We start from the raw sequence: 15,990 nt of genomic DNA, 5'->3' as shown, positions 1-15,990 counted from the left end.
TCAGCCTCCCAGAGTGCTGGGATTACAGGCGTGAGCCACTGCGCCCAACAGGAGGGTTGGTTTCTAAACTCAGTTTAGCAGCCAGTATTTTGAGACCTTGAGCAGATCTTTTTTTTTTTTTTTTTGAGACGGAGTCTTGCTCTATCGCCCAGGCTGGAGTGCAGTGGCCGAATCTCGGCTCACTGCAAGCTCCGCTTCCTGGGTTCACGTCATTCTCTTGCCTCAGCCTCCCGAGTAGCTGGGACTACAGGCGCCCGCCACCTCGCCTGGCTAGTTTTTTGTATTTTTTAGTAGAGACGGGGTTTCACCGGGTTAGCCAGGATGGTCTCGATCTCCTGACCTTGTGATCCACCCGTCTTGGCCTCCCAAAGTGCTGGGATTACAGGCTTGAGCCACCGCGCCCGGCCGAGCAGATCTTTTTTTTTTTTTTTTTTTTACATGACCCCAGTTTCTTCATGAAGTCATTAAACTAAGGACAGAAACTGTCCTTGGCTTTAATTTGAAAACAATCAGAGCCCTGAGGAAACAATCAGAGCTCAGAGTCAAAGCAAGTCCTTTGATCCAGTCTCTTACCTAAAGTAGATGGGTACCATATAATACCATTGGCTAGATGGTCAATGTCAAACCAAAATAGTTTTCCTGTAGCTTCCCCCTCTGAAAGCAGGAAGCATAGCCTATCTCTCTCTGGACTCCCTGTACCCAAGCACCAGTGCCTGGTTCTAGGCATTGGTCAGAATCATCTCCCTAGGGATCACACAGAAGGATTTGTTCTTTCCACTGAGCTCCATTGCACAGGTCCAGAGCCAGAGCTCACACTCTCCTTTCATCTCTCCAGGACAGAAACTTTCCTCAGCCAGTTGTCAGATGTTACGATTTCTGTTTGCCTCATCATCTTAGTTACCATCAGGGAATGCTTCCAGGTTGGCAGTGCCTTGTTTATATTACAGTATCAAAAACTAATCTAAATATTTCATCTGTGTAGCCTGGGTTACACATTCCGCAGTCTATATCACAGAATAAACCAGGTCCCCAACCACTGTTCATTATTCAGATTCTGAGTTAGCCTGGTGTTTTTACAAGATACCTTATGGAGAGTGGACACATGGGTAGAAAGTCCAGACATAGGTCCTGACAAAAATGCCAAGTGATGTTTGACAAAGGTAAAAAGTCCATGCAGTGAGAAAGTATAGCTTTTTCAGCAAATGGTGCTGGAACAGTTAGACACCCTTATGCACAAAGAAGTGAATTTTGACCTCATCCTCACACATTATACAAAAGTTACTTCAAAATGGTTCATAAATATGAATATAAAATCTAAAACTATAAAACTTGTGGAAGAAAGCTTGAGACAATCTTCATGACCTGGGATTTAGGGAAGAGGTTCTTAAACATGACAGCAAAAGCACCATCCATAAAAGAAAAAGGAGAAATTGGACTTCATCAAGTTAAATTTCATCAGAAAGATAAATTTTGACTTCATCAGAATTAAAAACTATTATTCTGTGAAAGATAATCTTACAAGAATGAAAAAACAATAGACAGACTTGGAAAAAATATTTACAAATACAAAGGGTTTGTCTTCAGAATGTATAAAGAACTCTCAAAACTTAACTGTAAGAAAGTAATTCAGTTTTTTCAATTCGGCAAAAGACAGACACTCACCAAAGAGGATATACAGATAGCAAATAAGCACAAGAGAAGATGCACAACATCATTAATCATTAGAGAAATGCAGGTTAAAATTAGGATATTATATGCACTTACTAGAGTGACTAAGATGAAATAACTGACAGTGCCTTGGAGGGGTGCAGAGCAGCAACTCTCCTACACTGCCAGAAGGAATACAAAATGGCCCAGCTACTCTGGAAAGCAGTTCGGCAGTTCCTTATAAAGTTTTACATACAGTTAACATATAACCCAGCAATCCTACATAGTCACCCTATGGAAATGAAAACTTTCGTGACCATTGCCAAAAACTGTGAACAACCCAAATGTCCTTTGATTAAATGGATAAACAACTTGTAATACATACGTACAACAGAACATGACTCTGCATTTTAAAAAAAAAAAGGAGCTAATTATTATTATTTTTTTTTTGAGACAGAGTCTCGCTCTGTCGCCCAGGCTGGAGTGCAGTGGCCGGATCTCAGCTCACTGCAAGCTCCGCCTCCCAGGTTTATGCCATTCTCCTGCCTCAGCCTCCCGAGTAGCTGGGACTACAGGCGCCCGCCACCTCGCCTGGCTAGTTGTTTTTTGTTTTTTTTTTTTGTATTTTTTAGCAGAGACAGGGTTTCACCGTGTTAGCCAGGATGGTCTTGATCTCCTGACCTCGTGATCCGCCTGTCTCGGCCTCCCAAAGTGCTGGGATTACAGGCTTGAGCCACCTTACCTGGCCAGAGCTAATTATTAACTAACACAACAGCTCGGATGAATCTCAAAGGCATTACACTGAGTAAAGGAGGCCTAAGAAGTCATAAAATGCTACATGTTATATGATTCTATTAACGTGACATTTTCCTAAAGACAAAACTGTTGAGAGGGAGAACAGATCAGTGGTTGCTGGGAATTGGTAGGGGCGGGTATGACTACAAAGGGAGAGCTGGGGGAGCTTGGGAGTTATGGCACTCTTCTGCCTTCTGATTGTGGTGGTGGTTACATCACCAATCTATACAGGTGTTACATTCATGGAAATGAAATAGAAGCAAAACCAAACCAAGCAAAAAGGTCTGAAAAACAAAAACTCCAGTAATTTAAGTAGTGAAGTAGTTTTGCGTTATTTGATTTATTTGATTTGTAATTAACCAAGTCTAGCTAATGTGTCCTATTTTTCTTTAAATTTTCTTTAAAACCACTGGAAATCATTGAAAGGAAGCAGAAGATTTGGCAACTTCTAGCTTGGGAAATAAACGGTTCTCAGGTCGAGTTTGTAGGCTTGCCTCAAAGTGTGTGAGCGTCGTTCAAGTTCACAGGAATTGCCTGGAAGCCGAAGAGCACATGTACTGCAACTGCTGTATTCTAGGGACACCTTTTTTGCCAGAAGTGCCCTTGCTTCATTTCATGTCTTTTTACTCTCTGGACAGCTGAAATAACTTGAGAATCATCACCCTGGATACAGTCCTTTCTACTGAGTATTGTTTCTGATGTGAGTCAGAATGATGGGATGGTTTTCTTCAGCAGTCTCAAAATTCTCCTGTTACTTCATAACCCAGTTGGAAGCATTTATATTTTCAGTCTGCATTTAGGGCATTTTTAAACAGTAGCTTTATTGAGATGTAATTTACATACCATAAGATTCACCCTTTGAAAGTATACAACTCAGTTGTTTTTAGTATATTCACAGAGTTTTGCAACCATCACGACAATTAATTGTAGAATTTTTTTTTTTTTTTTTTTTTTGGAGACGGAGTCCGGCTGTGTCGCCCAGGCTGGAGTGCAGTGGCCGAATCTCAGCTCACTGCAAGCTCCACTTCCTGGGCTTACACCATTCTCCTGCCTCAGCCTCCCGAGTAGCTGGGACTACAGGCGCCCACCACCTCGCCCAGCTAGTTTTTTTTTGTATTTTTTAGTGGAGACGGGGTTTCACCGTATTAGCCAGGATGTTCTCGATCTCCTGACCTCGTGATCCGCCCGTCTCGGCCTCCCAAAGTGCTGGGGTTACAGGCTTGAGCCACCACGCCCGGCCAATTGTAGAACATTTTTGTCATCCCAAAAGTAGATTCTACCCACTAGCAGTCAGTCTCCTGTCTCCCACAGCCTCTCCTCACCAGCCCTAGGCAACCCCAATCTACTTTTTTCTCTATGGATTTGCCCCTTTTGAACATATCATATGCATGGAATCAGACAATATGTGATTTTTGTGATTGATTTCTTTCACTTAGCCTAATGTTTCCAAGGTTCATCCATGTTATAGCATGTTTGCATCACTTTTTGAGACATTAAGTTGCACAAGTTTTCTGGCCTTTTTACAAAGCAGGATTTACGTTAGTCGATCCTCGCTCAAGGGGACACAGGTATAAAGGAAGCAACAGTGGACTGCCATAAATGAGAATTGTAAATCCCCCAACTCCCACCCTCTAAAAACATTTTTTTTCCAGTGTTAACAGTGGCTATCTTTGGGGAAGAAAGGATCGGGGAAAGGAGAGGAGCTTTAATTTACCTTCTGTATCTTCCTGTACTTTGAGTTTTCTTTTTTTTTTTTTTTTTTTGAGACGGAGTCTCGCTCTGTCGCCCAGGCTGGAGTGCAGTGGCCGGATCTCAGCTCACTACAAGCTCCGCCTCCCGGGTTCACGCCATTCTCCTGCCTCAGCCTCCCGAGTAGCTGGGACTACAGGCGCCCGCCACCTCGCCCGGCTAGTTTTTTTGTATTTTTTAGTAGAGACGGGGTTTCACCGTGTTAGCCAGGATGGTCTCGATCTCCTGACCTCGTGATCCGCCCGTCTCGGCCTCCCAAAGTGCTGGGATTACAGGCTTGAGCCACCGCGCCCGGCCTAATTCATATTTTAACAATATTTGCTACAAGTGTTTATTTCTCTCCATAATGCTATATTATTTGTGTATGAGCTCATGATTTTTTTTTTTTTTTTTTTTTTTTTGAGATTGGGTCTCACTCTGTTCCCCAGGCTGAAGTGAAGTGGTTAAGATCGTAGCTCACTGCAGCCTCAACCTCCCAGGCTCAAGCAGTCCTCCCGCCTCAGCTTCCTAAGTAGTTAGGACTACAGGCAGGCACCACCACGCCCATCTAATTAAAAAAAAAATTAAGGAATGGGGATCTCACTGTGTTGCCCAGGCTCGTCTCAAACTCCTGGCCTCAAGTGATCCACCTGCCTCAGCCTCCCAAAGTGCTGGGATTACAGGCGTGAGCCACTGCACCCAGCCTTATTATTTTTACTAGCATACAGTAGTTCCCCCTGCCTCATCCATGGTTTTGCTTTTCACTGTTTCAGTTACCTGAGGTCAACTTTGTTCCAGAAAAATTCAATGACAAGTTCTAGAAATAATTTGTAAATTTTAGATTGTAGGCCATTCTGAGTAGCATGATGAAACCTTGCGCTGTCCTGCTCCGTCCTGACTGAACATGGATCATCTCTTTGTCCAGCCTATCCACGCTGTCCACGCTACCTGCTTGTCAGTCACTTAGCAGCTGTCTCAGTTATCAGATCTACTCTTGCCTACGGTGTATACATAGGGTTCAGTACTGTCATAGTTCCAGGCATCACTGGGGGCCTTGGAACATATATCCCCATGGATGAAGGTGACTTCTGTATAATATTCTTCTGGTTTCTTAATCTCTTTTCCTTCTTAAATTCTATTTGTCTGATATTAAAATTGCTAACTTGATTTTCTTTTTACTTATAACAGCGTTATAACTTTTCTATTTCTTTATTTTCAGTGTTGAAGCATTCATTGGTTTTAGCTATCTTGTGTAGACTTCGTAACTCTGGTTCTTGTTTTTTATTCAATCTAACAATTCCTGTCTCTTGGCCAGTAATTGTAACCTGTTTATAGTATGGTCATTACTGTTACATTAGCACAGCAGTCTTCAAACTGGGGCATGTTTATTCCTGGGGGTACATAAAGACTTCCTGGGGATAAATTGGCAAGGGAGCCAATTCCTTGATTTCTCACTTCCGTGTATATTCCAGGCCAATGTTGATCTGTTAGGAAATGTACCTGGCTGCTCCTTTCTCCCATCAGCTTTCATGTTTCTCCTCTCAGTGTATAGAAGAAAGGCATATCACCGACCCCTTCCACATTTTACGATGCTTCCTTAGCTTACCTCAGGACATAATACCTCAGTGGACCAAACAGAAATAATTTGAGAACTCGTTGGCCCTAAAAGAGAGTCTCATAAAAGCAAAGCAAAGAAGGTCTCTGTAAAAAATAACGGAAGGGCAGTTCTTTTTTCTTCCAGGCTACCAACTCATGGCGTATCCCCAGGCCTTACCTATCTAGTAGTTGATTTTAAAACTAAGAATCCCGAAGTGCTGTGCTTTCACTGTGATGTGTAGAGCATATTTGAGTTGAAAATAAGGTCAAACTTTTTCTGACAGAAAGTAAATCTGATTCACCTAAATGTTTGACAGAGCAGACAGGCTTTGCCAATTATGTTCTATGTCAGACCTTTTTTGTAAATTCTGAAACAGCTTACACTTACATATTAAATTGCATTTATAAATGTAATATATTTAACACATGCATGTCATATATAATATTTCTAAATATTATATCTTTTTGCAGCCATTTAAATTTATCTTGAAAAATTGGTGTCACCTTAAAAATATGCAGGAGGGGCCAGGCACGGTGGCTCATATCTGTAATCCCAGTACTTCGGGAGGCCAAGGCAGGAAGATTGCTTGAGCCCAGGAGTTCAAGACCAGCCTGGCCAACATGGTGAAACCCTGTCACTACCCAAAAATACAAAAATTACCTGGGCATGGTGATGTGTACCTGTAGCCCCAGCTATTTGGGAGGCTGAGGTGGAGAATCGCTTGAACCCAGGAGGCAGAGGTTGCAGTGAGCAGAGATTGCACCACTGCACTCCAGCCTGGGCAACAGCAGGAGACCCTGTCTCAAAAAAAAAAAAAAAAAAAAATGCAGGATATACAGATTTTCTAAATACTTTTAGAAGGTATGTGTATTAGTCTGCCTGGGCTGCTGTAGCAAAATATCATAGACTAGGTGGTTTAAACAAGACATTTATTTTCTCACAGTTCTGGAGGCTGGGAAGTCCAAGATCAAGATGCCCGTCAGTTCAATCTCTGGCAAGGGCCCTTTTCCTGGCTTGCAGATGGCCACCTTCTTGTAGCGCACTGACCTGGCAGAGAGAAAAAGAGAGAGTGCACATGAGAGCATGCACATGTTCTGGCATCTCTTCATACAGAAACACTAATCCTATCAATCAGGGCACTACCCTTAGGAGCTCATGTTACCTTAATTGACTTTCTGTAGGCTCTGTCTCCAGTTGAGGGTTAGGGCTTCAACATACGAATTTTGGGGGACACAGTCAGTCCATAGCAGTACACAAGCAAAAAATAAAAATAAAAAAAAGGAAGATCAACATGCTTTTATTACTGCTGTCTTATTCTATATTTTCTATTTTTTATGCTTTTTCTCCTTGTTTTTTCTCATTTCGCCTTCTGATGGATATATTACATTTCTTCAGTTGAGTGGGAAACTATAAGTTCTATTTTTATTCTTCTCATGGCTACTCCTCCCTTAGTGTGATCCATGCTTATACTTATTTTTCTTTATCGTCGTTTTAAAGCTTGTCAGTGTCTGCAGCTTCCTTCAGTCTTTAGTGTACTCTTACCACGTTCTGTTCTTCATAGAATAACACCCTATACGTATACAAATGTTGCTGTGTCGAATTTTCGAGCGAAGTTATGGATATTTTACTTAAAAATAGTCATTGATTATTGTTGTTTATTCAAACATCATTAAACCTTAGGCAATAAGAAACTTTATGAGATTTTTGTTTTAATGTGAATGTACTGAACACCACTGAATTGCACACTGCAAAATTGTGGCTGTATAACCACCATCTTTATCTAGTTTTTATATATTTTTATCATTCAGGTGTTTTTTGTTTGTTTGTTTGTTTGTTGTTGTTGTTTTGAGACGGAGTCTCGCTCTGTCACCCAGGCTGGAGTGCAGTGGCCGAATCTCAGCTCACTGCAAGCTCCACCTCCCAGGTTTAGGCCATTCTCCTGCCTCAGCCTCCCAAGTAGCTGGGACTACAGGCGCCCGCCACCTTGCCCGGCTAGTTTTTTTGTATTTTTTAGTAGAGACTGGGTTTCACGGTGTTAGCCAGGATGGTCTCGATCTCCTGACCTCGTGATCCGCCCGTCTCGGCCTCCCAAAGTGCTGGGATTACAGGCTTGAGCCACCGTGCCCAGCCATCTCTCAGGTTTAGGCTATTCTCCCACCTCAGCCTCCTGAGTAGCTGAGACTATAGGCACATGCTACTGCACCCAACTAATTTTTGTATTTTTTGGTAAAGACAGGGTTTCACCATGTTGCCCAGGCTGGTCTCAGACTCCTGGGCTCAAGCAGTCCTGCCTCAGCTTCCCAAAGTGCTGAGATTACAGGCGTGAGCCACCGTGCCCAGCCCCTCTTGCATAGTTCTTTTTATCACAAAAGGGAGTTCCATATTGATTAGTCTGTTCCCTCACTCCGTATCAATCATATTTTTTGTATTTTATGATTTGACATCTTTTTTCTTTTTTTTATTTTTTTGAGACAGAGTCTCGTTATGTCACCAGGCTGGAGTGCAGTAGTGTGATCCCAGCTCACTACAACCTCTGCCTCCCAGGTTCAAGCGATTCTCCCGCCTCAGCCTCCCAAGTAGCTGGGATTACAGGCATGTGCCACCAAGCCCAGCCAATTTTTGTATTTTTAGTAGAGACGGGGTTTCACCATGTTGGCCAGAATGGTCTCGATCTCCTGACCTCACGATCTGCCCTCCTCGGCCTCCCAAAGTGCTGGGAATACAGAAGTGAGCCACTGTGCCCAACGTTTTGACATCTTTATGGGGCCTTGTTGGCTGGGGAAGAGACTACCCCTCCCAGGGTTAGCTAATTCCTAGAGACAGTAAGAAGAAACTTTTGTTGGTGAGTCTGTCTTTCATATACAAACCAACCAATCCTGAGTCCATACCCCAGCCACTTTCTTTATCTGATGCTCACACACCAAGCCAATATTTCTCCTGCTCTAAATCAACCCAGAGCCAGGTTCCAGACAACTAGGGACACCTCCTAGGCCCCAAAGCCTGCTAGAATTATTCAGTTTTTCTAAGCCATTTATCCTGCCTGCCTTGCCTTCCCTATGGAAACTCCAGTAAGGGCTGTGGCCTGTGCCTTCCCCTTGCTCCTGTCTCCTTATTGACTCTGGTGCTTCCCCTGTGGCTCTGCATGTTGTGCTGTGCCTCTTATTTTGTGGGGGAACTATGAGTGACATTAAACTTTTCCTTCAATGGCACTGACCTCTTTGTGTCATTCTCAGTGACCTTTATAAATTAAGACCCCGGCACACATCCCCTGTCACCAGCCTGTGACAACCACTAATCTGTGTCCTGGCCAGGCGTGGTGGCTCATGTCTGTAATCCCAGCACTTTGGGAGGCCAAGGCGGGCAGATCACCTGAGGTCAGGAGTTCAAGACCAGCCTGACCAAAATGGTAAAACCCCATCTCCACTAAAAATACAAATTAGCTGGGCGTGGTGGCACATGCCTGTAATCCCAGCTACTTGGGAGGCTGAGGCAGGAGAATTGCTTGAACCTGGGATGGGGAGGTTGCAGTGAGCTGAGATCGCAGCATTGCGCTCCAGCCTGGGCGACAAGAGTGAGACTCCTTCTAAAACAAAAAACAAACAAACAAACAAACAAAAAACTGTGTCCTGTCTCTTTAAATCTGCCTATTCTGAGTATCATATAAATGTAATCATATAATATGTGACCTTTCGTGTCTCACGTTTTTCTCTGCACATAGTGTTTCCTAAAGTCTGTCTGTTGTAGCGTGTGTCAGTACCTCATTCCTTCTTCATGGCTTAAAAGTATTCAGTTGGATGCTCCCACTTGCCATATCCTGCTATTTATTCCTAGGGGTAAATTTTCTTTTTGCTAGAATATATACAGTGAAATTTTTCCAAAGAAGGTCTGTACCTGGAAAACTTTCTGAAATCTTGTATACCTAAAAATATATTTATTTCTTCCTTGCATGTATATGATACTTTAGACTGGTATGGAATGAAATGTAAGGTTCAAAAATTTATTTCCTCCAGCATTCTGAAGATAATATCTCATTGTTTTACCCTAGTTGAGGTGAAGAAGTCTGATCTGATTTTTGTTCCTTTGTAGATGACTTGGTTTTATGTGGAAAGCTTTTAGAATTGTCTCTGTCTCTGCTGTTGTTAGATACCGTAATTGGTATTTGTGTCTGTATGTGTGCATGCACGTTGTTTTCTTTTTCTTTTTCTTTTTTTTTTTTTTTGGAGATGGAGTCTTGCTCTGTCACCAGGCTGTTGTCAATGGCTGGATCTTGGCTTACCACAACCTCCGCCTCCTGGGTTCAAGCCGTTTTCCTGTCTCAGCATCCTGAGTAGCTCGGTTTACAGGCATGCGCCACCAAACCCTGCTAATTTTTGTATTTTTAGTAGAGACGGGGTTTCACCATGTTGGTCAGGCTGGTCTCAAACTCCTGACCCCGTAATCCGTCCACCTTGGCCTCCCAAAGTGCTGGGATTACAGGCGTGAGCCACTGCACCCGGCCCACCCCTTTCAGTCTGAGCTCTTACATCTTTCTTGAATTCTACAAAATTTTCTGTCATTTAACTTCTCTCTCTCTCTCTTTTTTTTTTTTTTTTTTTGCTTCTGAGATGCCTTTTATACAGAAATCGATACTTCTGTCCTCCCTGTCCCTTTTTCCCTACCTGATGTTTTGGGGTCAACTCTTTGACCCGATTCTCAGTTTCTCATCTTTGCTTCTTCTGCTGAGCATATTTGTTGAGTTCTCTATTTCAGCAATTATATTTTTATACTAAAAAAAATTGCTTGGTTGTTCTTCCTTATGGCTTATTCTCACTTAATGTTTTAAATATCTTCCCTTGTGTCTCCAAAGACATTTATTTTACTTATTGGATTTTTAAATTCTATTTCCCGTGGTAGAGGTTGCTTCATGTGTTATCTGTCTTTTAAGTTTTTATTTTATGGTACTTGTGTTTCTCTGAGATGTTATGATTTTCTTCTGGGAATTAGTAATGACTTCCTTAGAATATTCGGTTTCCTTGGCTGGCGTATATGGTCTGCTTCTGCTGCAGATGAATTTCACCAGGAGTGAGGTTGAAAGGGAGTACCTCAGGGCAGGGTGGCCTGGTGTCAGAGGCTAGACTCAGCAAACTCTAGGCTTGAAAACACAAGGCCTATCTGTCCCCTTTTCATACCACTAGTAATTCGTGCACTTCTTGAGTCCTTTCAGGCAAAATAGCTTCACAAAGATTCTGAACACACACCATGTACCAAGAATTGTGCTGCCCACAATTGATTATAAAAGATGAATAAGAAATGATAGTCGCTTCCTAAAGGGGTAATGCTCTGTGACCACTAAATTGATAAAATTTCAAAATACAGAAGTAGCACAGCAGCAGGAATAATTTTCTGTATCCTGGGGACTCAGTAAACACTTCATTAAAGAAGATACAGGTAAACTGGATCTTGAAGGACAAACCCAAGTTTGCCTGTAGATGGGGTAAGAGGTTGTTTCAGGAGGTGAGGACAACTGTTTACAAAGGCACAGGAGCCTGAACCACCAGGGCGTGTACAAGAAGCTAGATTTCCCATTCCCAGGAGTCCGGTGGTGGGATTTTACCTTTCCCCTTTACTTCTCCCTTTATATGATGAAAGATGTATATGGAGAAAGATTATATGTAGCGTTGTGTCCTCAGGAACACAAGTCCACGGAAGTCTAAGGTCACAGATATTGGTGAAGAGCCATATTACAGTCCCCCTAAGAGATTGCTCGGCTGACATCGGAGTTGCTTTATTTGGTCATTTACGCTTTCTTTCCAGATGCTGTAACTCTAGAAATGAAACATTTTCTGAGGACAAGTCTCAGATCATCAGAAAGATGATTTGGAGTTGCTTTTGTTTTTTGTTTTTTGTTTTTTTTACCTGAGTTGTTTGTTCTTCATGTCTTCCCTCTGGTATGATAAACAGTTAGACTTCACAGAGCAGGCAGGCTTAGGCAGGCCCTATCAGCAAGAGCTGAAACTGAACTGTGAGTGAACTGGAAAGGAAAAGGCACTTTAGCGTCTTGTGGCTGGCTGAGCTATTTTAGTGTAAACTTTTTAAAGAAGTGTCTCTCAGGCAGAATAGTTGAGAATACCAGAATCTCTGGCAGTTCCAATTTCCATTTTGGTTTTTGGAGCGATAGTTGAGGTTCCAGGAGTCAAATAATGATAGCACATATAAAATACTATATTTTACAAGCCTACTGCAGCATTGGTAATAGGATTTCATAATGTGTTAGAGACGGTAACTAATTTTGGGTAGCCATTTCTCTGTCCTCCTTTTCTCTACTCCCACAACACAAGGGCTTTGTACTCAAAACACCCTGCCTTCTTAACACAAATTCTCATGAAATGTCAGTATTATACAAACATAATTCATTTCTGGTTAGTGAAAGACCCTTTCATTTGCAAACATCCCAATGAGAAAGAAAGAGAAGTGAGATTAGTCTGTTTACAGAAAGGAAAACTAAAACCCACGAAAGAAAGTTGACTTTCCCAAGTCACCACAGCAAATTTTTGAACTAGATCTCCTAAGTAGAGTGTCTTCTAGTACAGCTCTGTGATTTATTTTCAGCCCACTCTGCTTTCTGTTGGGGTCTGGACACATGGAAAGCACATCTTTTAATTCAAGTCAACACAGTTGTTGTTTATTGAGCATTTACTATGTTCAAAATCCAAAGCCAAATAAATGCCTTAGGATTTAATGTCAATATCCTGTGTGAGTTGATGCCCTTCTTCCTCATTAACTAATTAATTAATTCGTCCATGCATAGTTATTCATACAATCACCACTTACACTGTACCTGCTACCTAAGCAGTATACCAGGTGCTGAGTGCAATTCATGGTGTCACATTATAAGATGCTACCTTAAACAGGATATGTTTCTTAACTTGCTCGCTAAATTGCTTCACAAGTGTCAACAGTTCCTATTCCATCTTTCCAACATTTTCTGTTGCCCTGACATGGTCGATGGTACCACACCTGCAGTACATAGTTATTTATAAGATCATTTTTTTTATCGGACCTGGAGACACCGGGGTCAAAGTAGAGACCTGAATGCCCAGGAACATACAGCATGTCAATAACAAAGCGAGGGCTGGAATCCCTATCTCATAGCACCCTGCTCAGAAAGCTTGCCACATTTTTTTGCTTCTTTTCGTAATTCTTCTCAAGTGCTTTATTAAAGCTAGATGATAGAATTAAAAGAATACCCCCAAAAGGTTCACTCTTATGTGTTACCTACCTAGTGACACCGAGAAAAGGCAGTAGTAACATGTGAAGGACAGAGGAAATGAGGGGTGAAACTGAAAGACACTTCGCACAGAAAAGATGTTTACTCTTAGGCTGGCATCTTCAGAAAATGGGAAAGAATACCCATGTGTAGTTTAATAATCATAACTGACTTCTGCTTCTGGCCATGGCAGAATAATGGTAATGACTTGCTCTCTTGACAAAAACAACTATGAAACTGTAAAATATATGAAGCAACTGAGTATACAAAGGGTACTGAGACTCATGGAAGATATTAAATCCCTGCCATTTTCAGACTTTGGACAGACAGGATAGGACTTTGATTCTTGAGAGAGGAAACACCATGAGAAGCCCCTGGCTTTCTGCCTGCAGTTACCATCTAGTCTCGGCATGGAGTGGTGGAGCCCAAATGGAAGGGTGATTTTAGTCAGCTCGGGGGCAGACATGAGAATTCTACGCCACTGAAATAGTTGGAGTTTGCAGGGCAAGGAACTAGAGAAATGGAAGCCCTGTGATGGGGCAAAGACAGCAGAGTTCTTTGTAAGGATTCTAGTTGGATTGTTGGCTGAGGGCTGGGTGTGCATGTGCAGAGTGAGACTCTTCATGAGGCCTGGCAGAGATCACCTGCTGTAGGGCTGAGAGCTGAATGATGATGCCAGAGGTCATTCAGTTCTGGGAGATGTTGCAGATCCAGCTTAACCTGAATGAAGAAACTTCCCTGAACACCTCAGGCATTCAGTTGAGATCCCAGAACGTCACACCTTAGGAGTAGAACTCTGCTCCTGAGTCAGATGCGGGCGGAGGGTGGAGGGGTGAAGTTGGGGCGTTGTTTAGGGGAGGCACACCCCTAAGGCTAAGTTCAAAATGGAAATAGAACTGAAGAAAGGTTTGAGCCAAGCTTGGTAGCAGCAAAAGGATCTGCCAGTAATTTCCCTGACTACCAGAACAGACTTTACATCTTTAAAGAAAGATAGCATAATCCAGACTTTCTGCAATGTATCATACAGTATCTAACATACAGTCATAAGTTAGTGGACATATAGAGTTAGAAAATATGACATCTACTTAAGGGGAAGAAAGCAGTCAGTAGAACCTGAAATGCTCCTGAAGTTGGAACGAACAGGCAAGTTCTTCAAATTACCCGTAATAAATATGTTCACAGACTTTAATAAAAGCTGGATAAAGTGAACAAACAGGAAATCCCAACAGAGAAATGGAAATTATAAAAAACTTGCCCACTGAAAATTCTACTACTGGAAATGAAATGAAAAATTTACTGGATGAGACTAAAAGTGGATCAGAGATCCAGAAGAAAGGGTAGTGGACTTGGAGACGGATCAATAGATATCTAGTCTGAAAAATGGGAAAATATTTTAAAAAGAATTACCAGTGCCTTGTGATAATATCAGGAGGTCTACATATGTGTACTTGGAGTGCCAGAGGAAGAGGAGAAAGAGAATAAGGCAGAAGAAAAATAATTGAGGAAATAATGACCAAAATTTCCCAAATTCGGTGAAAAGCCTTAAATTACATACCTAAGAATCTCAATGAAACCCTAGCAAAATAAATGCAAAAAGAACCACTCCTAAACCCATCACAGTCACACTGCTGAAAACGAAAGAAAAAGAAAGTATTAAAAATGACCAAAGAAAAAGGGATCCATTACATACATTATATGTGAATCATGGCTGACTTCTCAGAAACCACGGAGGCCAGAAAACAGTGAAACAATACAAGTGCTGAAATGCAAAAAAATCCTCAGTATTCTCTATTCACAAAAAGTGCTTTGAGGCTTGAAGACAAAGATGTTTTTCCGATAGAAGAAAAGTAAGGGAATTTTATTGCCAACTTACCTGTTGTACAAAAAATGCTCAAGGAGGCCGGGCACAGTGGCTCACGCCTATAATCCCAGCCCTTTGGGAGGCCGAGGTGAGCGAATCCCTTGAATCCAGGAGTTTGAGACCAGCCAGGGCAACATGGTGAAACCGTTCTCTACTAAAAATACAAAAATTAGCCAGGCATGGTGGCGCATGCCTTTAGTCCCAGCTACTCAGAAGGCAGGAGGCAGGAGAATCATTTGAGCCTGGGAGGCAGAGATTTTAAGGAGCCGAGATCACACCAGTGTACTCCAGCTTGGGTGACAGAGCAAGACCCTGTCTCAAAAAAACAAGAAGAAATTCTAAAGGAAGTTCCTCAGGCTGCAAAAAACAAACAAACAAACAAACAAACCGAAAACAGGAAATTCAAGTGTTCGGGGATGGATAAAGATTATTGGAAAAGAGAAATATGTGAGTAAACATAAAGACTTTTATTTCTTCAATATACACACACACACACGACTCTTGAACAATCCAGGGGTTAGGGTGCTGGCCCCTCACACAGTTGAAAATCCACCTAAAACTTTTGCATCCCCTAAAATTTAACTATTAAGAGCCTATTGTTGACAGGAAGCCTTACCAATAACATAAGCAATTGGTTAATACATACTTTGTATATTGTATGTATTATATACTGTATTTTTATAATTAAGCTAGGGAAAAATTTTATTAAAATCATAAGTGAAAATATATTTTAATTAGTTTCACTAGTCATTAATTGAAAATGGATTATCTTAAAGTTCTTCATCCTTGTCATCTTCACATTGAGTAGGCTGAGGAGGAAGAGGAAAAGGAGGGGTTGATCTTGCTGTCTCAGGTGTGGTGGAGGTAGAAAAAATTTCATGTGCAAGTGGACCAGGGTCAGGCGTGGTGGTAGCTCATACCTGTAGTCCTAGCACTTTGGGAGGCTGAGATGGGAGGATTGCTTGAGCCCAGGAGGTTGAGGCTGCAGCAAGCTGTGATTGCACTACTGTACTCTGGCCTATGCAATGGAGCAAGACCACATCTCAAAAAAAGTAGTAGTATAATGGACCTATGAAGGTCAAACCTGTGCTGTTCAAGGTTCAGCTGTATATATAT

The 15,990-nt window shown here is 42.0% G+C and overlaps 1 protein-coding gene and 1 long non-coding RNA gene across 3 annotated transcripts in view; one reads left to right on the top strand and one right to left on the bottom strand.

Moving 5' to 3' along the window:
- Window positions 1-15,990, top strand: part of EVL (Enah/Vasp-like) — a 180,833-nt gene that overhangs the window by 76,511 nt on the left and 88,332 nt on the right. The window lies entirely within an intron of this gene.
- Window positions 6,600-15,024, bottom strand: LOC117071395. Its single transcript, XR_004432279.1, has 3 exons — window positions 14,887-15,024; window positions 11,663-11,777; window positions 6,600-6,814 (listed from the first exon to the last, which is right to left on the bottom strand). It is a non-coding gene; the product is annotated as an uncharacterized LOC117071395 (long non-coding RNA).

This window comes from Trachypithecus francoisi, unplaced genomic scaffold, assembly GCF_009764315.1.
Source record: "Trachypithecus francoisi isolate TF-2019V2 unplaced genomic scaffold, Tfra_2.0 Lachesis_group3, whole genome shotgun sequence".
NCBI lineage: Eukaryota > Metazoa > Chordata > Mammalia > Primates > Cercopithecidae > Trachypithecus > Trachypithecus francoisi.
Note: the sequence above shows the minus strand (reverse complement) of the source record. Positions and strands in the feature narration are given on the sequence as shown.